Here is a 25,055-nt window from a genome sequence, read left to right on the forward strand (position 1 = left end):
GTGGTTGCACGGTGCGCCTGGGATACCGAGCCCTGTCTATGCGCCCTAATACCTCTGATCTCCCTGCAAATCCTGCGCTTGTGGTCTCAGATGTTTATGTCGAAGGGTTTAGGACCCCTACTTTTCCCAACGAGACTGGGTGTTCCATCACACTTCTGTTCAATATGGTCAGATTCCATTCTTTTAGGAAATCCAACCACTGTCTTCCCCTGTCATTAGATTTTTGACTCGTCATAATACAGTGCTCAGATACATTATCATGTACCCCACTCCCATCTTTATCTACACATTTGGCATTCCAATCTCCACAAAGAATCACCAAGCTACTAGCCGAAGCATTATACCACAATGACAATATCAAGTCCAGTCCATCAAACAGACCCTCAGGTGTACAAGTCCCAGGCGGAACATGAATATTTACTACCGGCCTTTTCTTTGGAGTCCCTCCTCCCTCCGGGACAGATACTTCCACAACCAGTATATTAACACCCGGGGGGCTTAAATGGACAATTCTTGGGTTAAAGTTGGTTTAGGCTCCAATCACAAGGCCACCAGCTGGTCTCCAACGAGCACCTTTTATAGCTGGTGTTTGAAATATGACATAACCATCTCTGTCAATTTTAAAGGTAACCCAGGTCTCCTGCAGCACAAAGATTTTGCATGCCACAAGGAAATCTCAAGGCCCACCCTGGTGTAGCCAATGATTAAAACCCATAGTATTCCAACTTAGAATGGAGTTGTTTCACTGGGACAGTTTCTTTTGAGGGAATATTTTCTGTAGTCATCCCCTCCTTGGGCATCGTCAAACTTTCCATATGACTGCCTATTTCCATGTTCCACCTTTAAATGTTCTTGCTCGACAAGCCAACATGTGTGAAGCCACCTTGTCTCAGAAATCCTGATCATAGTACTGGAAACATGGAAGCATGACAAAACACATCCATGCTCTCTATTTTTATAAAGTGGGGGTCGTTTTGCACCACCCTGAATGCAAAATGAAAGCTTAAACCATGATGTACTACATGTATGGGTCTATTTCGCACTCCCGCTCATTTTCATGCCGTTTCAAGGTGTAGGTGGGGTACAAAGTTGCGCTTGTATCTTCACTTTGGTTTTATGAGGAAATAATATTATGTATGAGTTGGCGTGCAAATATGTAATAAGGTAATGAAATGCCAAATGGAATCACTATGTGGGTGAAAGATTAATTGTATATGTATTATGAACATGTGGGTAATGTGAATGGATTTTGAATACATATTGGTAAATTGGTATGTAATAAGGTTGATTGTAAAAGTACTTTTTAGAACTATATACAATTAAATAAATAAATAAATACATAATTGAAGTATTGCTTTCCCCCGTCTTGGACGAGCATTAGTTGTATGCCTATATTAAATGTCCATGCAGGTGTAGAATCAGCGGATTCCTATGGAATCTGCTATGCATTTACAGCTGCTAATGAGTGGGTGGATTTCACAGGAATTAATTAGTAAACACCACCTGGAAATGGTAATTTTCAGGCAGTGTTCATTTGTTTACAAATCGGAGAGTAATGGTGAAGTCTAAAGGTCAATGACACCTTGTTTTACACTTCACCATTACACTCTGCATTGTAAATGTTAACATTCCATGCAGAGGACCCAACAGCACATGAGTGCTGGCGTTGGGGGTCTCCTGCATGCAATTATCCTTTATTTGGAAATTGCCCCCCACTTTATTGTATAAAACCTTTTTTTAGCAAAATGACCAGTCTCGCTCCTCACCTTATGTACGAGGGCTGCAGCAGTAAATGTATTGGTAGACTCGACCAAACTGGATCCCCCAAAGCTACCACCTTCAAAAGTAAAACTGTTTAATCACTGCACACTGCAGTACATTTCCTGCTAGTGCCATGGCATTTGTAAGCGATGGGAGCACCACTCTGCGGAACTTCATAAGTGAAAGGTATGCAGACTGTGGCTATGTGCAGAAGGTTTGGGGGTGCTCCACCCCACATGCCAATACTGTGCACCAGTCTGGTTGCCTTTGTTCTCAGCTGCTGTTGGTTGGGATACAGAAATGCTGCTGTGACTCCTATGGGGCTGCTGCCTGGCAGGTTCTGGCATATGTGTTTGATTGTCTAATCCTTCTGGCCCCTTTTTTATCCTTCCATACACTGTGATTTTGTAATAAATGAACACTCGGCCCGAGGCGGATCTGCTGGCAAATCCTGCACCGCTTTAAACTGCACCGTATTGCGGAAACAGCAGGAGCTCAACATGCAAGCTGCAGTAATCCAAAAGACCAAGCCATTCTACTCATTAAAAACACAGGGTGTGCCAACCACCTGCCCATGTCTACCAATGTGACACATGCTGTCATGGTACCAAATTATTTCTGAATCACACAAATATTTGCTGAACTGTCTATCTGGGACACATGCACGGCATTGAGTCGAACAGCTTTCTGCTTTTTGAGCCCCAACACAATACATTTGCCTCTGCAAGGGGGTTGAAATGTCACCATGCTCATTGCATTGCTCATTATCTGGTTATCCCTTCTGCGTGGGTGGCGATAATGTCCACAAGGATCACTCCTGCTACAAAGGATGTTTTGGAAGTGATGGAAGGCATCTGGAATTCGGTTCTACGTTATTTTGCCGCAGGATTTTTCGTCGCAGGACTTTCATCACCTATTTTATCGAAAAAGACTCATTGGTTTTTTTGTTTTTTTTTGGGGGGGTTACCCCCTCCCAGACCCCACCTTTTTTTTTAATGATTCCCTTTCACCCACAAATATTTATTTAATTTTTAAACCCCCCCCAAAAAAACTATGTATTTTTTTTCAATAAAAAACGGCGATGAAAAGTCCCGTGACAAAAAAATCCTGCAGCAAAAGAACGGTATACCCTGGAATTCAGGCAACACGCATGAAGATATTCCAACATGGACACTAAAATAACCAGCACAGAATTGCTCATACCCCAGGCCAAATACACACAAATTAACCCCTATAGGCAGTTATTCCCAAAATGAATCTGTCTAATTATTGACCATTGGTTTTGCAGTTCATTTGCTACTTCCTGTGAAAATTGGTTTCCAGTTTTAGGTTCCATTGGTACAAGCGCTTTGAGTCTGCAAATGGCAGAAGTTGCGCTATACAAGATCATTTTCCATTACGTCATGCTATGGGTGGATGGCAGGCTGTTGTACTGATAGGGAGGCTTCTGGGTAGGTCTGGACTGAGCACCAAGAAGGGGGAACTGTTTGGTTGGTGTGTGTCCATTAACATGGCGCTATTCTGTTGTGCTTATAGGGGTTGAATTTGCTCATCCTTTTTATCGGTTGATGGTGCATTTTGCTTCTCAATATAATGCAGAGTGATTTCTTAACCAACTGGTGAATTCGAGGTCCTTGCCTATTAAAAAAGTATTCTTGCTGTCCAAGATTGGCAGCCATGTTGGAGTGGAGACAGCTGCATTTGCTTAAACAAAAACGCAACAGTGGAGCTAGCAAAAACAATTATTTTAAATGAATTATTGTTAATATGTGACACCCCTATTTTATCATATGGTAATAAAACACTGAATCAGAGGTTTTTATGTACGTTTAAATGATTTCTTAGATAAAAACCAGTTGAAAGAAATAGTATTAATTAAAAAAGAAGTGTCCCACACTCTAGATAGTGTTTCTTCATATAAAACCACATTTATTTTAAAATGTTTACATTTTATATAGACAATTAGTGTCTGCCAATATGTTTTTCAACTTAAACGAGAAAACCTTATTAAATGCATTTATTGTACGTAAAATCTGTATTCTTTTGCAAAGATTGCTCGGTTAAAAGGAGGACCGTGGACACTCAGTTTATGAGCATGGCATGAGAAAGCAGGCATTGAATTCATCAGTGAAGCAAGAGAGAGAGAGAGAGAGAGGGAGAGGGAAAGGGAAAGGGAAAGGGGGCAGAGAGAGAGATCAGGTGGGGTTCACATGGTTAGAGTTTTGTCATGGAACAATGAAGCTCTCATGTAGTAACCTGGGGCATAGGCCCTAGGGCAGGGGTCTTTAATGTGTGGCTCTCCAGATGTTTCGAACCACACCTCCCATGATCCCTCTCTATGACTATGATGTCTAGGGCTGATGGGAGTTGTAGTCCTAAACATCTGCTGAGCCCTGCTCTAGGGAGATCTGAGGATTTTATTGTACTAGCCTATCTTCTATGGGCTGCTACTGCCATTGTTTGATGTCGTGGGCATAGCCTGCGTCACAGGCTGCAAATGATTTGCAGGGGTGTGCTAACCATCCTCATTGAACTAGAATCCCAGCTTGCAAACTGATATGGAGGGGAAGCATATGACCAAGCTCAGAAGGCCAAGCGTGAGAGAGGACAGTAGGATGAGTTTGCTCAAGTCACCCATCCATTTGTCACTTTAAAGAAGCTATACATTTACACGTATATATTTGTACCACTCACCAATGGCCCAGAGGCTTACAGGCGCCACCTGATGTTTGGAGCACAGACAAATAGACCTATAAAGAGGGATATGCTGGGGGGCGTTATTGACAGACTCTTGCATGAAGCCTCCAGTTATCTAAATAATTTTTTTTCACTTTTACTTTCTTTTTGAATTCATTGAGTGACTTGGTATCTCTCAAATCCAGATGCATGGCATTCCGGGCTCTTGGTGCCGCTGTAAAGAAGACACTTTTGCCGACCTGTGTCAGCTTAGCTCTGGGCCCCACCACAAATTGGTGTTTTTCGATCTATGGGTTTTAAGAACTGTTTTTTTTTAATAGTTTCAGAAAGGTACTGTGGGTAGCATCCATCCAGGCATTTATGAGTTATTATCAGCTGGCGGAATTCTATCCTGGCATCAATGGGTAGTCAATGTAATTTTTTTCTTGCCTCTCATATGTGTTCATGTTCTTTCAGTCCTACTATTGCCCTAACGGCACAGTTCTGAATTATTTGAAGTCTAGAACAGTCACCTTTTCCCACCCCAACCAAAAGAATACTGCAATAGTCGATCGTGGAGCTAGCAATGGCCATGGCCACTACCCTGCAGCTTTTTTCTGTGAGATATGGGCAGATATACGATAGTAGTCTAGTATAATAAGCTGACGCTGGTACAAGACTATACGCGTGGGCTCTCATGTTAAGATTTTGGTCAAGATATATCCCCAAAGTTTTAACATTTTGTTTGGTGGCGATTTTGCAGCCTGCTTCTTGGAAGTAAGATTATTCAGATCCCAATTTTTGTATTCTGGAACTTTTGCCCATTAGCAGCGATTCGGTTTGGTCATTGATGCCAGCCCACTTTCTAACATCCAGTCTTGGATCAAGCCATATTCATCATTAATGGCACACGTATCCTCATTATGGTTTCCTTTTAGGGGGGACAACGAACAGTGTGTCATCTCCGTAGTTCGCAAAGTGTATTCCCCTATCCTCAAGTATCTAGAATAGGGGAGCAGTAAAAATGTTGTATAATGATAGTGAGGGGCATGCTCCCTGTTGGACGCCATATTGAAGTGGTGCAGGGCTAGCTTCCGCAGTACTACTGCAGATCCTGATTGATCTATTTTCTAAATTGATCTATTCGTCAAATGCGTCCAACAAGTCCAGCAGCATGAGTAGTACAGTTTGTCAGTATTATATCTTTATTATTTCTATTCATTATAATTTGTATTTGTAATTATAAAGTATTTATTTGCAAACATAATTTATAAGTTCATAAATAATATTATAATAATAATACTAATTATGATTGTTTTAATATGTTTACACATTATATAATACACTCATATTATACTAAGCTTATATATATATATATATATATATATATATATATATATATAGACACGCACACAAGGGAAATTTGTGGATATGTGCGTGTGTCTGTTCGAAATGTTCAGCCTACTTCCCAACATGCTACACACCTGTAATGTGGCATGTGGGTAGGTTCTATAGTGTAGACAATGCATAAAGTATAACTTTAACATTTTCCCCCCAAAAAAGTATTTGTTTTATTTAAAGCGGTCTGCAATGCTTCGATACATGTGTGTGCCTTTTCGAAGTGTTCAGCATAATTCCCAACATGCTACAAACCTGAAATATGGCATGTGGCTAGGTTCCATGGTGTAGACAATGTAAACATGTACAAAATATAAATATACTTTTATCTAATTTAAAGTTGTGGATATGAGTGTGTGTCTGTTCAAAATGTTCAGCATGCTTCCTAACATGATACAAACATGATATTTGGCATGTGAGTAGATTCCATGGTATAGACAATGCAAAAAATATAAATGTTCATATTTTCATATGTTTTAAAGCTTTTTTTAAGCGGTCTGCAATGCTTGGATTTGTGTGTGTGTCTTTTCAACATTTTCAGCACATTTCCCAACATGCTACAAACCTGAAATTTGGCATGTGGGTAGGTTGCATGGTGTAGATAATATAAACAGCATAATTAATAAATGTTTCTAATTTCGTTTTTTTTAAGCAGTCTGCAATGCTTGGATATGTGCGTGTGTCATTTTGAAATGTTCAGCATACTTCCCAACAGTCTACAAATCTGAAATTTGCCATATTGGGTGGGTTACAATGTGTAGACAATGTAAAAAGTATAAAAGGTTTAAGTTACATACCTGTAACTATTGTTCTCCAGCATGGGTCTGGCATGGATTCACATGCTCATGAATATTTCCCGCCATCAGACTGGGAATCCTCAGTAAAAGAAAAAAACTGCTTCACTTTAAAAGCTTTATTTCTCCTCTAAACCAACCACTGTCCTCTGGGTCATACTGCCCCCATCCAATGACAGTCCTCTCCCTAAACCCTGCCTTGGTCAGCCATCTTCAGATTTGGTAAGCACGTAAAGTGGCAGTATGACCAAAAAGATCCACAGAGGGGCCGGAGGAAGGGTTCGCATGTGAATCCATGCCAGACCCACGCTGGAGAACAATAGTTGCAGGTAAGGAACTACAACCTTCTCCAGCATGGGGTCTGCCATGGATTGAGATGCTCATGAATAACACATATACAGCAGTGCAACATTACACAACCATTGGAGGTGACAAGGCTCAACAGAAGCAATTTACACGTACCACTGGAACAGAGTCATCTCAAGTGACCAGGTTACGTAGCACCACCTGGCCGGCTCTGGACTCCTCCCTGGAATACCTGTTGATGCATTAGAACTTTGTGAAGGTATGCATGGACCTCCATGTTGCAGCCCTGCAGATGTCAACCAGGGGCAGACCAGATAGGAAAGCCAGCATTGCAGCAAATGCTCGGATCGAGTGGGCTCTTGTACGGCCTGGCAGAGGCTGGTTCGCCAGCCGATGACAGTGCATGATGCAGCCAGAGAGCCTTCTTGAGATGGAAGCCTTGGACAAGGCATTCCCATGATTCACAGGTCCAAAGTTAACAAACAATTGAGAAGTCTTCCGAAAACTCTTTGTGCGTGCCATATAGATCTTCAAGGCACGAGCAACGTCCAGCGAATGCAAGGCCCTCTCTGCCGGCATTGAAGGGTTTGGGAAGAAAACAGGCAACAACTAAGGCAAGTTGAGGTGGAATTCCGACAGAACCTTCGGCATGAAAGTGGGGTGCGTACACAGTACTGTCGGGGGGAAATTCTGCCGGGGTCGGCCGGGCCGTCCGCGGACCTCCAGGCAGGGAGGCCCCAACTCCTCCCGTGTATATCCCAGATGAGATGAGATAGAGTATGAGACGCACACAAGGAGCAAGGTGACACTGCTGTTTATTAGACAAAACGGCAGGGATGGGTCAAGGAGCGTACGCGTTCGTCCTGACACACACACAATCGTGGGGCTCGCAGGCCCTTTTTACTGTAATATGACGCGCTACTTGCGTCACTTCAGAAAGTTAACAAAAAATCTATCGCCACTCTTAATTGGGTGTTCGAGTGGTAGGGTTAGTATAGCACACATATAGAGAAAGATATTAGTGGACAAGGTGTAGTCAGGTGGTATATCTGGGTTGTCCCTACAATTAGATACATGAGAATTGTTACATGAAGACTCCTGAGGATTGGCTAAATTTGCTGGCGTCAGTGATAAGAGCCCCATGTTCTGATTGGTGCGCCCGTGAGCTTCCCAGCCTGGGACCACCGTCGTTCCCAGCTCTCGGTGTACCTGTAAGTTGCAACAATGTTTCACTATGGGTACATGCAGACAATGTGAGGACTTATTCATAGCTGGACGGGGGACCGCTCCCACTGTTGTAGATGTCCATTGAGCCTTTCAAGTGTATCTGCCAGTGTCTCGTAGCGAGGGATCCAGACGCCTCTGTTCTCCTGGGTTTGGCATCTCGTCAGGTTCGGCTTGGTCACGTGGGGAGGGACCGTGAAAGAGGCAGAATTCTGCACAATTAATATTGTTTTTCTACTGCGCGTCTGGTTTAATTTGTCGGTGTGACTTTAACGTTGGTGCGCGGAGTACGAGGTTGCAACATCGTGCCTTTGATGATTTGCTCTTGGAACGTGGGTTTGCAACATTGCGACCTTGGCTGGTTGCTTCGCCGAGCTCATTCTGCAGGATCAGCAACTGACTCTTGCCTTGTTGATGTCCACGGGAGCTCTTGTTTGAGGCCTACTTGGGCCTGGTGCATAAGTTGTCCGTTTGGTGCACAGGTGCTTTAGGTTATAGGAGCATATAATTTCATGACCAGTATTGTCTTCATTATACTTCTCATGGCGGTAACTGGTTTCAAGAGAAGCGTGAGCAAGCTAGTAGAAGGGTTCATGACGCATCTTGCGTTTCTGCATTCTGAAAGCCTATGTAAAAATAATAAAGATGCACGTCCGTGAATATGCCTGACGCCTACGTCATAGCACTGAGTATATTCTTCGTGTAGGTTGGTGTGGGAATGTCCAGTGTGTACATTTGTACAGATGTGCTTCCCGTTGTCTAGGTCGTCATGGCATCTCTAACGACGTGTAGATTTTAGTCTAGTTGATCCGTGCCGCAGGTGTCGGCATGGCCAGTGCGGGCTGCTGGGCAAGCAGATGGACACATCCGTATGTTCCTGTACCAGGGTATCTGGTCGTCTGGTAAATGGACAAACTCGTCTCGTGGCGGGTGTTTGGGTCGTGACCCTCTAGGCCAAGCGCGAGAGGCGAAGGACGGGAGCCTGGTCTTCCATTCTCCCACTTCAGTACCACCCTTAATTTGTGGAAAGTCAGATATGGCTGCTTGCAGATAGGGCATGGATCTCACCTTCATGTCTGGCTGAGGTGATGGCCACAAAGAATGTTGTCTTCCACGGGAGAAACTTGAGTGGGGCTTGATGCATAGGTTCGAAAGGTGCCCCCATGCGATTTGTCAGGACCATGTTGAGTTCTCAAGCCAGGTCAGGCACCTTTACCGGAGGAAAAGATCAAATAAGCCCCTTGAGAAACTCCTTGACGAGTCGGTGGGACCACAGGGAGGATCTTCCCGGGCATCTGGTGTAACGTGAGATGGCTGCCAGGTGTACCTTGATGGATGTGTGAGCCAGCCCAGCTTTTGCCAAGGAAAGCAAGTATGGAAGAATCTATGGGGCCTTGACCCTCAGAAGGGTAATCTTCTGTGACCGGCACCACATAGCAAAAAACTTCCACTTATGGCCGTAGCACTTTACAGTTGACAACATCCTGTCTTTGAAGAGAACCTCCTTGCAGTCCGCTGGCAGCTCATAACCTCCATGCCTATGTCTTCTAGTTTTTTGGCTAGGGTGTCATTGCTATCTGTGTCGAAGGCTGCAGAGATGTCGACCAGAATCAGGGCTGAGGTTGTGTTTGAGTCTGCGTTAGTTTTTAGATCGTTCCAGATGGATAGTAGTGCTGTTTCCATTCCTCTTGCGGGTCTGAAACCGACCTGTGCTTGGTCTAGCAGGTGGTGTTTTTCTACGTGTCCTTGAGTTAGTTTATATGCATAGGTTTCCAGGAGTTTTGCCGGGTAGGGAATGTTTGAGATCGGCCTGTTGTGTTTTTCAGAGGTGGTTTGATATATGCTGATTTGAAGGTCCTAGGTACAGTTCCTGTTGTTAGTGATAGATTTAGAAGGTTTCTGTAATATTCTGCTGGCGTTCCTTGTGCGAGGATTGATTTGTAGATGTCCGGGGGACAGGGATCCATGGGTGATCCAGCTTTCTTGCTGTGTTTTACCAGCATTGCGAATGCCTCTGCTGATATTTCAGGATAGTTTTTGAGTTTGTGCTGTGGTTCTGTGTTATGTTCGTTTGGTTGTATGTTGTGGTTGGTCGGTCCGTTTTGTATGGTTTGTCTGGTGTCATTGATGTTTTTCTTGAAGTGGTCTGCCAGGTCATTGCATAGTTTCTCTGAGGGAGTTGGGGTGTTATCGTAGCCTGGTGGGTTTCTCATCTCTTTAATGATGTTAAACATTTCTTTTTGTGTGTTGGTGGTATTTGTGATTCTGTTATCATAATGCCTTCTCTTCGCCTTTTGAATTTCCTTCTTGTATGCGCGAATACGTCTTTGGAACAGTGTTTTTTTTCCAGGTTGTATTCTTTCCTCCATTCCAGTTCCATCTTTTTGTTTTCCTTTTTCATGGTGCTTAATAGTGGGCTGAACCATTTTGCCATTGATCTTTTTTTCGATGGGGTGAATGGTTTTTCTGGGGAAGATCTTGTCAATTGTGTCTGCAATCCATTTGTGTAGTAGCTCCGCTTTCTCGTCTAGGTCATCTAGCTCTAGTTCTGTGGTTGAGGGCCTGGTTAACTCCAGTTGTTCAAATAGGTTGCTTTCTTTGACATGTTTCCAGTTTCTTGTTGTGGTGGTTGTGAGTATTGGAGGTTGGATGCAGAGTTGAGTAGGCAGAGTGATTACGAATGCGATGATGAGATGGCCACTCCACAGTATTTGTATTGGTGGTGCTATGGTGATGAGATTTCCTTGGTGAAGATTGCGTCAAAGGTGTGTCCTGCCGAGTGCGTTGCCCCTTTGACTAGTTGTCGTAGTTTTATGGTAGTTAGTTGCTCAATCAGTGAGTTTTGGGAGTTGGCGTGACTGTCTTCAAACCAGATGTTGAAGTCCCCCAGGATGATTAGGTGTTCCTGGTTGATGGCTATGTTGGTGATGGCTTCTATGAAGTTGTCGATGAAGGTTGCGTCATATGTCGGTGGTCTGTACACCAGGATGAATGTGATGTTGGTTTTTGGGCTTGCTGTTAGGTGTATTACCATGGTTTCACAGTTGATGATGTTGAGCAGTTTGTCTTTTTTATTTTCAGGTGTCCTTTGAATGCTATTGTGATGCCTCTTCCTTTTTTGTTTTTCCTGTTTATTTGAAGGCATTTGAAATTGGTTGGAAGGCAGCTTTGGAGTTAGATTTTATAGTTGTCGTCCAGCCATGTTTCTGTGATGAACAGGATGTCGATGCTGTTGACATTGAGTAGGTCAAAGATCTCAGTTGAGTGTTTTGACATGGATCTTGCATTTATTAGATTGCAGTGAAGTTTGGATGTGTTGTTAGGTTTGTACTTTTTTGTTGAGGTAGTCATTTGATCGATGATGAGGTTTCCTTCCTTGTCGATCTCTTGTTGAGGTGTAGGTTTCAGGGTGTCAGCGTCTTCGAAGAGTTCTTCTAGGTTCTGTCTTCGGTTTTTGTTTTCATCGGGTTCGTCTTCCAGGAGTTGTGGTCGTCAATTGGAAGTACCTCTTGCCTTGGTGATGTAAGGTGTTATCACGTCATTTGTGTTTTTGTTATTTCTAGTGTTGTTCATCCTTCTTCTGCGTGCTTGTGTTAGGTTGTTTGATGTTGTTGCTTCTAGCGTTGAGTTAGTTTGCTCTGTGGCCAGTTGCGCGTGAGGTATGGTGTTAAGTAGAGGGATTTGTCTCTTCTCTCAGTGTTTAGAGGGATTTGTCTCTTTTCTCAGTGTTGGTTCGATTTTTGTTCCTGTCTGTGGGGCTGCTTTTTGCAGTTGTGGTTCTTTGTTGTTGTTCCGGAGTGTTTGTTCTTTCTTCTCTTTTTCTTTTCCTCGGAATGGGTCGTTTGTGCGGCATTATAGGTTTGGGAGTTGTTTAGTCCTTTCTTTGTTTGCTGGTGTCCAGTTGGTTCTGCTTTGGTCTGGTTGTCTTGTGGTGTATTACTGAGTGTGTTGGGGTGTCCGCTATCAGTTTGGGCTCTGTCTGTTTGTGGTATTCCGGTTGATGATTTTGACTCGTTCAGTCGCTGTCTTGGGAGGGGTAGGGAAGGTGGTTAGCAGTTATATCTAGTTGTGTGTTATCGGTGGCTCTCTTTAGTATCCTTCTCCCTGAACGCAGTTCACTGCGGTGCTCTAGCTATGTGGGTTTAAGAAGGATGTCTACTAGTTGCAGTGACTTTGAGGGCGCAGCTAGGACTTACGCCATTTGAGTTGTGAGCCCCTAATATGAGTGTCACTCCATAGTAATTCCCTGGTGGGTTCTGCCTCACTTTAGAGTGAGTTGGTCAGCGAAATTTGAGACACCTGTATGGTCGGAGAGAGGCCTATCAATGCAATCTAAGTATCACACAATGCGGTTTGGACACAGAACCCCTACTAGATTTGAGAGACAGGTCTATCAATGCAATCTAAGTGTCACACAATGCAATTTTGACACAGATCCCCTGCTAAGTTTGAAAGACAGGTCTATCAATGCCATCGAAGTGTCATATCTTTTAGGTGCACCTTTCTATGCTGTTTTCTGTTTTAGTTGGGCATGTTTTACTTTTGCTTTAATTTAGTGAATGCACATAATGCACAGAACCAAAGCAGGCAATATCCTAAAATCTGTGGGTTTTAGTGTGTGGGTCACAGCAAACAATTGCCTATCAGATACTGTGTTTGCATTTTTTCATGTATTTGTTATGTATATAGCACCTTATGCCAAGACGCTGCACAAAACCAATTTTACAGTACAAATAAAAATAAGTAGGTGATTACAATAAAACAATATGGTACACAGTAAAGCTTACAATACACTTAAGGTGGAAGTAAGAAGGTCTTTAAGGCAGAAGGGAAGTTGGAGTAAGAAAGAATAGACCAGAGGGAAAGAGGGAGAGCATTCCAGAAAAGAGAAGCCAGAAGAGAAAAAAAACAGAAATGAGAGAATGCACAAGGGGGACGAGGAACAGTTAAAATGAAGTAGGTTTGGGAACATATGAGCCGGGACATAGGAGGTAACAAGGTAAATTGGAGCGAGTCCAAAAAGAGATATAAATACGATACAGAGAAGATTGAATTTAAGCTGAGAGTGAAAAGGTAGCCAGAGGGGAGAGGCCAAGGAAGGGGATATGGAGTCACAAACAGGTAGGGAATACAAGAGACGGATAGAGGAATTGAAAATAGATTTAAACCGAGTTAGACGGGAGGCGGGAACACTAAAAAGAAGAACAGAACAGTAGAACAATCGAGAGAAAATTAAGGACCAAATTAGAAGCTTCGTAGCACTGGAGGTAAGGAGAGGTCTAACTTTCCGGATGTTAAAAAGATGAAAGCGGCAGGAACGAGGTTTAATTGATATATGATGAGCAAAGGAAATATTAGCATACTGCCAATGTGCCTAGAGTGTGGCCACGACAGTGTAAGCTGAAAATAACTGGAAGATGCAGCGAGGATGGCCAATGCCACACAGCACTCCTTAGAATGCCTCTCTAAGCACAATTGAAAATGCAAAGCTGTTTGTGGCAGAAGTGGGTACTTCAAAATAAAGTGCAGCTGATTTTTTCTGTTCCGAAATTCTTTTTAAAACAATAAGCGAAAATCAAAAGACCAAAATAATTAAGAAAAAAAACGTCTAACACATAGCAGGATGACAGCACAATAAGAGGGAGTGTATACCTAACCACAGCAAAAGTTTATACTTTTGATACAATATGGTCAGATTGTATTCCTTTGTCTTGATGATTATAAATATATTGTGTGTTCTTTTGTGCAATATGTGTGTCAGTTCAATGGTCTAAGTTGTTGATAAAAATAACCCATGCTCATTTTCTTTTTCCTGTTTATATTTCCTATTAAGCCACTTGTCATAATACATTTAAGGATTAAGCAAGGTACAACAACAGCATTTTTTTATATTGTGTTTGCAGAGAAGTTGAATGTACATAATTCAAAGAAACTGTTTCTTTCATAGAAAATATTGACCTATAATGCATATATAAACCTGACCTAATCAGTAAATAGTTCAACTCCTAGCCTGAAAGGAATACTAGAGTCTGGAATGATAATATTGCGCCCTAAATTCCCACATTGATCTGCAACCGCAAACGTCAAAAAACCACTGGAAAAGAATTGTAGGTAATATTTGTTTTCTTAGTGGCAAGTACAACGGTCCTGCTTTGCTGCGCAATGTTTATTGTTACCACAGTTCAGTTCATTTTTGTTCCTCACCTGAGTTTAAAGATTTTAACTTTGCAAGAGCATTTTTGTATTCTTGCTCTTCTCCCTTTTTCTTGTTGCTTTCTAAATAAGATGTTGATGAGAATGACCGATGCAAAACGTGGATTTGTCAACTTTGACATAAACTTTCTCTTTGTTTTTATACATTTTGAGCAATACCTATTGAGGATGTATATAGGGACAAAGAATTGCTTGGCATACAAGAATCCGTGAGAAGTGATGTATTATGAACGTATGGAAATTGATTTGTTGACTTGTTGAAATGCTGCTCACACTTTGGCATTTTTTACCTGTGTGATTGTTGCAAATAGTGTGTTGATTGATTGATTGTTATGTATTTAGGAGCTCTTTTTTATCTCGTTTACTTTAGTTACGTATTATTTTTTCGAGGTTCCCTCCTTTCCTTGTTAATAAAACTATAAAACTTCATGATCTAAGTATATAAATGGTAAATCTACTTCATTCGAAACATAAATCTAATGTAGATCTACATTTCAGTTGACTACAGTCCAAGATGGTCCGAAGTATATGTACCTCTAGTGAGGTCCTTTTGAATCATGATCACATGACTAATCATGTGATCGCAAGGAAATCATGGGTCCTGTTTTTTTATAATTCTTTGAGCCGAAATGTGAAGATTTACAAATAATGGCGAAGCGCGTGGCAACTCCCTAACACACTGGTTAGTGTTTCCTTCTTTTGTCCATGCCTTTAACAAATTGTTATGATGTTGGATTGTTTGTATCCCAAAAAAATACTTTTTAAATGCACTATTGTACTTTGAAAACAGAAGGTGTGCCCGGGTGCTTATTAACCATTGCAGCAATTTATTGATGTATTGCGCACATCATTACACTTTGGCTTGATGTCTGATGCATATATATATATATAGGAGCGAAGTTATAAGCTGTCCTAAAAGGGCTCTTTCTATGAGTTGAACAACTTAACCATAACTACAGGGCTGCTACCACAGGCCCTGTAATATAGACAGCTTCACCCATAACCCAGAGCAGAGGCAACCACTAGAAAGGTTGAGCGCTGTGACAAGGAAAGTTGTCTTTTTGATATATGTATATGTAGTACTGTGTATGCTCTTTTCTTTTGATTTCCATATTATTTGTGTCTACTTCCTGCTACTGTGTCTCCTTTGTTTCCCTATACGTTCAGTATGTTTTCGCTCCTGTTTTTACGAGGTTGGCGCCGATGTAAGACCCACAGCCTTTTCCGTAGATGGGATGGGAAGAGGAAGCGCACGTTTGGAGATGCCAGCAGCGCTCACACATAATGGCTAGGAGATCTTGTGGTGGTGCATGTTATGCCATGCCTTAATGCGTGAAGAGTTGTGCACCCTCCACCCCCTATCGAGTATGACCAACAAAGTTACTGTCCATTTTGCCATAGAAACCTTAATTGAAATTGCCCCCTCTCAGCACAAACATTTCCTCGTTCAATTCACTTAGTCCTTAGACCTTGGCTTTAGGCCGCATTTACTATTTCACTGATGGTTTCTAATGTGTTTAATGCAGGTCAGCTCAAGCTTCTAAGCACCACATTATGGATCTGCTTCGAGTTGCATGGCATCATCTTGTTCCCAAGGCAATCGTCTGTTGCCCCTGAACTATCTTGCCAGGGCCACAAAAAATGTGACTCCTCTACTTTCACCTCACATAATACATACCACCAACTGCATCCTTCATCTTCTTGGCCACTAGGTATCTCAAACCTTTAGAAAGGAGGATACAAATGCCTAGTGTGTTATATGTATGAGAGCAAGACTGCCCCAATCATATGTTCTACCTTCCAAGAGCTGAGTCTCCCACAGCAGTACTCTATTCACCCTGCCTTGCCAAGCCTCAGCCGCACATTGTTCCATGTAATCAGGCAATGTAAGCCATTGACATTCCATGCCAACAATGTCATTACACTTCCCATGCAGCAGAGCTCGGGATGGAGGCCAGTCCCTCTCTGTGCTCACCCTCTCTACGTGGAATTATCTCCCTTTCCAGCTCTGTGAGTTTACAGATCTTCTTGGCTTTCGCAAAGCTATTAAACCCTATATTTATTTTAGCTTGGCTGTGCCTTTTCTTTGACTTCGCCTATGGTGGCTTATCGGTTTGTCTTTAGTGCCTAGATGCTCTCAGGCCATAGTTAGCGCTTTATACTTTCAATTACATTACAAGTCACTGCTCAGTTTTGTGGCCAGACATCAAAGTGTGGCCCATTGCCTACATTTGCCTCTGCATCTGAATCCGCGTGGACAGTGCGTGAGATAAGATCTGTCATCTCACATTGGGCCGGCAAACAACTTAGTAAGCTTGACTCACACCATCATTCGGAAGTCGATGAACTGAGTAGCATTACATTTAGTAATAAAAATCCCTGGTGTTACAGAGCTTAGAAGCAGAAAGAATCCACCATGAAGCACTACAGTAGAATAGAAATGATTGAATTAACTACCATTCAGTAACCTGTCAATGGACGCCTTTGCCTTGTCCAAGCACAACATGTGCACTGTGGCAATTCGGATCACTATCAATTCGGGGCCCCACCATCGCCTACAAACCCGGTGTTTAGGTATTGGCTAAATAACAACTCCAAAGTGAGAAGAAATACGAGTTGGCCAGGGAACACTTAAACCACACAAAAAGGACAGCAATTTCACCACAGAGCCCACATAGAGGCCCCTGATGGTAAGACATATACATTTATATAAAACAGAACTCTTTTTATCTATACCAGGGTTGTCCAACTCTGGCCCTTAAGAGCCAAAATCCTGACAGACCTTCAGGATATCCCTCATTAATATTCATGAGAAAATATGTGCGTACGTTTAGAATCGTTGTATGCAAATTTATCTCATGAATATCAATGAGGGGAATCCTGAAAACCCAACATGGATCTGGCCCTCATGGCCCGTAGTTGGACAACCCTGATCTATGCAGACATATACAGAGATGCACCCATACCCTCAAGCCCGGAACTTCAATGCATATTATTTGGCAAACCACTCCTTTGAATATGCCAAGACAATCAGCTGATTCAAGATGGATACTGGGACCTAAGATCAGTGCCCGAAGCTCATTAACTAAACTCCAAGGTAACCTACTGCAGTGACATGGAGGTCCTCATGCCATCCAGCATCAGTCATATTGTGATAGTCTATCACTGACATGCCACCTTACATGGATCTCAAAATGACATGGCATACTGCATAGATAGTTCACTCAACATGATGTGGCCAGTCGGGTACTTTGATTCTTTCAAACCCAAAGCTACAATTTATAACACATATGGAAAGAATCACTCTGAATCCTTGGTGATGGGTGTCCCTTGCTCTTGCCCAATAGAAAGTGCTAACCTTACCCTGAGAACTGAAGGGCATCCTGTTAGGGTGATATAGATGGAAAGTGATATAGCTCACTTACTGCCTCCATATACAGTATTCCTACAATCCCTAGTATGTGGTGATGCGGAAACACACATACAACAAGCCATGATGCAATCATCGAACCATTGATATGATATGGTAGTTTATTTGTATAACTCCTATATACAATGTGTTTCAAAGCGCTTCAATGCAAGGGAGGGAACAATGGAAAATACAATGACATTCGTACAGGCCATGAACAGTAAGGATGTGAAATTAACTATCGCACTCGGCCTGACGACATTTCAGATAGTGCAAGAGCTAAGACATAGCTAAGGAAGGGAGGGTGAGAGTGGGAAGGAAATGGGAACAGACAGGCGACTACCGTATTAGGCCTGACGACATTTCTGGTAGAGTCGGAGAAAACAAAAGGTGAGCCAGAGGGGTGCAGAAAGGTAGGGGAGAAACAAATGAAGCGACTATCGTACTAGACCTGACAACATTTCAATAGTGCTGGAGGGAGGGTGTGGGGGGGAACAAGTAAGTGGAGGTGGGAGGAGACAGACGAGGTTGCTATCAAACTAGGTCCAGGGACAATTCTGATAGCGTAAGAGGCAGGGGTATTCAAAGTGTGTGCTTGACCAACTCCACAAAGCTTTGAAAACAAAATTGTTCTATCCACAGCATTGACCATGTCGCCACCTGGAAGCTATGCATTGCAAACGCTCCAAATTGGTTTCTCATATTTGACCCTCATACATACCCGAGGCCTCCAAGGTGGAGGTCTCATGAGCTCTAGAGGTCAACTCAACACAAGGAGCCGTAACATTGTCAGACGGGGAAACAATAAATGCAGGAAAAAGGAATTAAAAAAAAAAGCCTTCTCCTGCTGGGCACCCAGAGACAGAACCACTTCCCGGTGCAGATCCGGATGGCCCCCTGCACTTCATGAAGGACATGAAGACCCAACTCTTCACAAAACTCTTGTGAGTTAGGGGTCTAGGACTTTGGCCAGCCCACCGTCCATTGCCCTGTTCTTCCTCCCACGCTACTGAACCCTTGCTATTTTTATGCTGTGTTTCCCAGCTATGTTTGCACTATAACAAAGTCGAAAAAGCAATCTGATGTAGGGATCTTTCTGATCCGTATTTAGCTACTCAGGTCACACAGAAAAAGCCGACCGGTTTCAGTTGTATAGCGATGAGTGTCACCACTTTCTTCAGGGCTAAAGACTTGCACTTGTTTTATGTGCGGTCAGATTTCTTCCGGTTTAGTAGGCTGAATCTTGAATATTCAGTAATAGGAGGTCGCCCTATGGAATGCATGGGATGGGGTAAGGGAGGGAGAAAACAGAGGGAAATGGTCGTTAATAACATGGCCCACAATTTGTCTCACAGTGATGGATAGATGTGGAAACTTTATCTCACCCAATAGAGCTTGTTGCAACTCCCATCTATTAGGGTCTCAGAGTTGAGCAGGATTTTTCTTGTTCTGTCCCGAGTCTCGACAAATTACTTGTGCACCTACAGAGAAACTCGTTTCGTAAGCGTACACATGGAAACTTGAAGGACTAACATATCACACTAAAGTAATATCAACGTATTTTTAAAATGCATGATTAAAAAAACAAAACAAAAAAAACTAGCTCCATTATTAAACAGATCAGCTCAGGGTGAGCTTGATCTGGAGTGCATTACAGCCCAAGTGAACACCCTCCATAGGTTCTCCGAAAAGTACATAGAGGCCCAACTGGGACTATGTGCAGAGGGGTTCTGATGGCATCAGATTAGCATATAAAACTCCTCGTTTCACATCAAAATACCAAAGAGGAGCATGCCAGAAGAAAACGCTGATGGTAAAGCGTGAGGTGGTGTCTATGAATTTAAACAACATAAAAACGATTTTTATCACTCAGTTTTAAAAAAAAGGAAAACACAACTACGTTTTATAAAGGGATACTGTCACTCCGTAAGTAAAGAAGAAAGGAAAAGGAAATGCCTTAGATAAGCCCACCTTCCCAAGATCAGAGGGAGTTCGTATCTATGAAGGGGCAGCACAAGTGAGGAGGAAGAAGGAGATGTGACGGTAAACCTGTCACAGTGGGTCAGCCTCACTTACCTCCCAAACGCTGGTGATCCGCAAACGGTATTGCGCGGTCCGAGTTCAAACAGTAAGTGCCGTTCTACGAGTCGTATTTGAAGTCGCGGCCACGTGATACGCATCACGTTTCAACCGCGAAGGGCTGCGAACGGCGGGTCTCTGGTAAAGACACCAAAGAGGGCCTGCACATAGCGGCCATCTTATGGTGGTATCTAATAAATCAGACTCATGCAGCTGAAAAAGATAGTTAAGTGCAAAAGTGCACAACCACGCAACAAAAGTGGCGGGAACATAAGATCAAATATCAAATATCAACACCCGCCTGTTGCTATGTCGGTGTGGAAGAAAAGCTGTGCTCTAGTTTTTTAATCCCCATCCCTCTTTTTTTATGATCCACGATTTTGTAAAAATGTAAGGGTCTCACGGGATGAACAAGCTGGTCTGCTGCCACCATATTATGGGACATTTATAGATTCTATGAAGTGTCTATGTTATATGTATATGATACACACAGGTTTTTTTAAGTCTGGCATCACGTGGTGTGCACAACCAGAACGGCACTTTGTAACCCATAATGGTGGTTAATGTTTTTGTAAAAAAGGGGGATATGTTAGTTAGAGAGGCACAGACCCTTGTTCAGTTATTTACAAGCGAAAAAGGGCCTCATGCTAGTTGCATATACACAGAAACGCATTGGAACATTTGTAACGTAGCACCAGAGCATACAATACATTATAAACCATAACGTTAGTTTTTGTGTTTGAAAGAGAAAAGAGAAAATGTGGTTAAAGGGGGAAAGGCATGTAACCTTGTCCAGTTGTTTTCAAACAAGTAGTCCACCTACTAGTTATGAATCCACAAAAACACGAGAATGCATTGAAACATTTGTGACAAAATACCAGGAAATCTATACATGCAAGAACATAGTAATTAGAGAGTTGCCAGGGTTTGCCAGCACATAGATTCATTTAGGCCTTCCACGTCTGTCCTGAGTCTGTATATCCACAGCTGTTCGCGTCTGAATAGCACATTCTGGATACTTCCTCCTCTTGTGGGTATCTTGACCTTTTCTAAAATTGTCCATTGCATGCCTGTAGGGCTGTGTTTTCTCTTCAAGTAGTGTTCTACCATAGGTGCCGTGATCTTCTTGGTACGTATACAGGAGCGATGTTCGGCCACTCTTATTTTAATGGGACGGGTAGGCATTCCCACATATCTCAAGGCACACGGACACGTGATCAGGTAGATAACGTTTCTGGAATTACAATTTGTTATTTCTTTTTGTGTCCATGGATAGCGCCAGCCAATGTCTATGGTTTTGATTCTAGAGGTTCCAGGGCAGGCACTACATGACCCACATGGAATATGTCCTGATGGTCTTTCTTGATTCCAGAGTGTTTCAGTATGCAAGCTTTTTTCTCTGTACGTTTTTACAAGGGAGTCTCTCAAATTTTTATTCCTTTTCATGGCAAAGCGCGGAGTAGCCAAGTTAGATTCCCCTACATTTAAGATGGGCCACAGTCTCAGAACTTCTTGTTTAAGTTTGTTGGTTAGAGGTGAAAACGTGAAGTCTGCAGTAATTTTGTCCTCAGACTCTCTATTTTTAGCATGTTGTTCTAGTGTGGTGTCGCGTGGTATGTTGCGTGCTCTTTTTTTCACTTGTTTTATAGTTCTCTTCGGGTAATCCCTAGTCTTCAATTTTTTAGCCAGCTGTTCTGATTGTCTTTCAAAGTCTGTAACATTAGAGCAATTTCTTCTGTATCTTAGAAATTGGCCAAACGGCAAATTGTTCTTCAAACTCGCTGGATGGAAACTTGTAAATGTTAGCAGGGAATTCCTCTTGGTCAGTTTATTAAAGACTAGAGTCGCTATGGTGTTGTTGCGTACCTCAAGTTGTAAATCCAAAAAATGTATCTTGGATTCACTGTGTGTTTCCGTGAACTTCAGGTATCTGTTCTGTTCATTGAGCCAAAGCATGAAATTCCCAAGTTCTACTTCTGTGCCTCCGAAAATCATAAGAACGTCATCAATATAACGTGACCAAAGTTCTATTTGGGCTTTCCAAGGATTTGTATTGGGGTAAATCACCTCTTCTTCAAATGCTGCTACATACAGATTGGCGAGACTGGGCGCAAAAGTCACGCCCATCGCTGTGCCCGATATTTGTTCAAAGAATGTTTGTTCAAAAAGGAAATAGTTCTTGGTGAGTGCAATTTCTACCAGTTGCATGATCAAGGTTACTGGGGTCTCCAGAGGTGGATTCAAGTTTCTCAAGATGTTATCAACTACTTGTAAAGTAGCCATTTGAGGGATTCGTGTATATAATGATTCAATATCCATAGTTACAAGGAAATGAGTTGTAGGTTCAAAGTGCCGATTCTTTAGGAGCGGTAATGCTGCTGTTGTGTCTTTTAAGTGGTAGTGCATCTTGTTTACTCTTGATTTTAAGAAATATTCCACAAATTCTGATAATGGTTCCAGAACTGATCCTATTCCCAATACTATTGGTCTACCCGGGATAGGTATTTTCTCTTTGTAAATTTTCGGTAGAGCGTAAAACGCTGCTCTTTTTGGTGTTTTTGGGGATAGGAACTCATATTCCTTTAGGCTAATATGGCCTTCAGCAATAGCTTCCTCCAAGATCGGTTTAATCAATCTCTGAATATCCTCAGTAGGGTCTTTTCCCAACTGTCTGTAACTCATTCGGTCTTCCAATAGGTTACGAACCATCAAGTTGTAATCTTCCACGTCCTGTATTACAGTGGCCCCCCCCCCTTGTCTGCTGGTTTTATTACAATCAGGTCATTCTCTGCCAATGTCTTCAAGGCATCTTTTTCTTTCCTTGAGAAGTTGTTAAAGACCTGGTGTTGTTCCTTTTCAAGTTTTTCGATACTTTTGAAAAGTGCTTTTTCAAAAATAATGGACTCTGGGGAAATCCCATTTGATGGTGGGTAGAAGGTTGATTTGTTTTTTAAATCTGTAGCACATTTTTCTTCCAGTCTCAATGGTTCAGATTCCAGATGGATTCCAAAGTATTGTTTAAGCCTTATTTTGCGAATCAATTGTGCTGCCTCGATCCTAGTTTGAAAAGGATCATGTTGTGAGGTAGGTATGAAAGATAATCCTTTTTCCAACAGTGCATGTTGTTCCTGAGTAAGTATGATTTTTAAAAGGTTTATAACCAAGGACTTCTTGCAGGGAGGGGTAGCCTGAGTAGTCGATACTGGCATCACCAGTTCTGGTCCATTTGTTTCCCCCACTATATTTATACTGGGTTGTATAGGCCTCTCAGTGTCCATCTGCCATGTCACTGTGTTCTTTTTTATATTTTCTGGATTTCTTGAGATATTTAAATTTCTTATGGAGAGGGTGTGTTGATCCATCCCCGTCCCTTGCTGCGTGTGACGCAAGGTGACTAGTTCTGCCATTGGGCATTCCATTGACCTCTTCCCCTGTTCTTTGTTTTTCCCTGTCCTCGATGAAAAAACTGGGGTGCTGTGTAGGCACTATTACTTGGGATGTTCTGGAAGCCACTTGATGATGCTAAACTCTGGTTACTTCCACTTGAACTTCCGCTTGAGAAAGTCCAATTTGACGGTCTTGGACGTGGTTGTATTCGCTTTCTGTTGTACTGGTTATATTGTTGGCCAGTTTGTGCAGAGGTTTGACTCTGATCTTCGTAATAGGCATCTGTGATGTACGGGTAAATCTTTTCCTGCGTATAGCTTGCAAGATCTTTTCTTAGTTTGCCAATTTTATTGTTTAGATTGAACTCCTTAAAATCTTTTATTGTGGCGTCGAGATCTTTAATGCTATTTTTGTATATGGCAATGGCAGTCGCTGTCTTAAGGCTATCTTGTTTTTCTTGGATCTCCTTCATCATTTTTTCTGAAACCATCTTGGCTGTGCTAATAATAAGTATTAACCAGTCTCTAGTGCATGTATTAGAAATGTACGACCAGTCCTTTCTAAATTGAACCTGCTCAACGAATATTCTAGGTTCAATTCTGATTATTAATCCCGTAGGGGCCGCATGTGCCCGTAAGTATTCTGTCATTATGGTGCTGTGTAGTTCTGTACGGATCAATTGTTTTTTCAAAATTTCTAGTTCGTTCCATTCATTGCCACTATTGCCTGCTTCTGGTATACCCTCTGATCCGAGAATAGATGGATTCGCCAGAATATTTTCAACGAGGTCTTCTGCAAAGGCCAGATATCTTGCTTCTGCCATTTGAAAAAAAAAATAATAATAAAATAATAAATAAAATAACAAAAAAATAATAATAAAATAATTTAAAAAATAATAATACAAACTCCCTCTGATCTTGGGAAGGTGGGCTTATCTAAGGCATTTCCTTTTCCTTTCTTCTTTACTTACGGAGTGACAGTATCCCTTTATAAAACGTAGTTGTGTTTTCCTTTTTTTTTTTAAACGGAGTGATAAAAATCATTTTTTATGTTGTTTAAATTCATAGGCACCACCTCACGCTTTACCATCAGCGTTTTCTTCTGGCATGCTCCTCTTTGGTATTTTGATGCGAAACGAGGGGTTTTATATGCTAATCTGATGCCATCAGAGCCCCTCTGCACATAGTCCCAGTTGGGCCTCTATGTACCTTTCAGAGAACCTATGGAGGGTGTTCACTTGGGCTTTAATACACTCCAGATCAAGCTCACCCTGAGCTGATCTGTTTAATAATGGAGGTATTTTTTTTTTTTTTTAATCATGCATTTTAAAAGTATGTTGATATTCCTTTAGTGTGATATGTTAGTCCTTCAAGTTTCCATTTGTATGCTTACGGAACGAGTTTCTGTGTAGGTGCACAAGTAATTTGTCGGGACTCGGGACACAACAAGAAAAATCCTGCTCGACTCTGAGACCCTAATTGATGGGAGTTGCAACAGCTCTATTGGGTGAGATGAAGTTTCCACATCTATCCATCACTGTGAGACAAATTGTGGGCCATGTTATTAACAACCATTCCCCTCTGTTTTCTCCCTCCCATACCCCGTCACATGCATTCCATTGGGCGACCTCCTATTACTGAATATTCAAGATTCAGCCTACTCAACCGGAAGAAATCAGACCGCACATAAAACAAGTGCAAGTCTTTAGCCCTGAAGAAAGTGGTGACACTCATCGCTATACCACTGAAACCGGTCGGCTTTTTCTGTGTGACCTGAGTAGCTAAATACGGATCAAGAAGATCCCTACA

This window comes from Ambystoma mexicanum, chromosome 14, assembly GCF_040938575.1.
Source record: "Ambystoma mexicanum isolate Mex_15411 chromosome 14, UKY_AmexF1_1, whole genome shotgun sequence".
NCBI lineage: Eukaryota > Metazoa > Chordata > Amphibia > Caudata > Ambystomatidae > Ambystoma > Ambystoma mexicanum.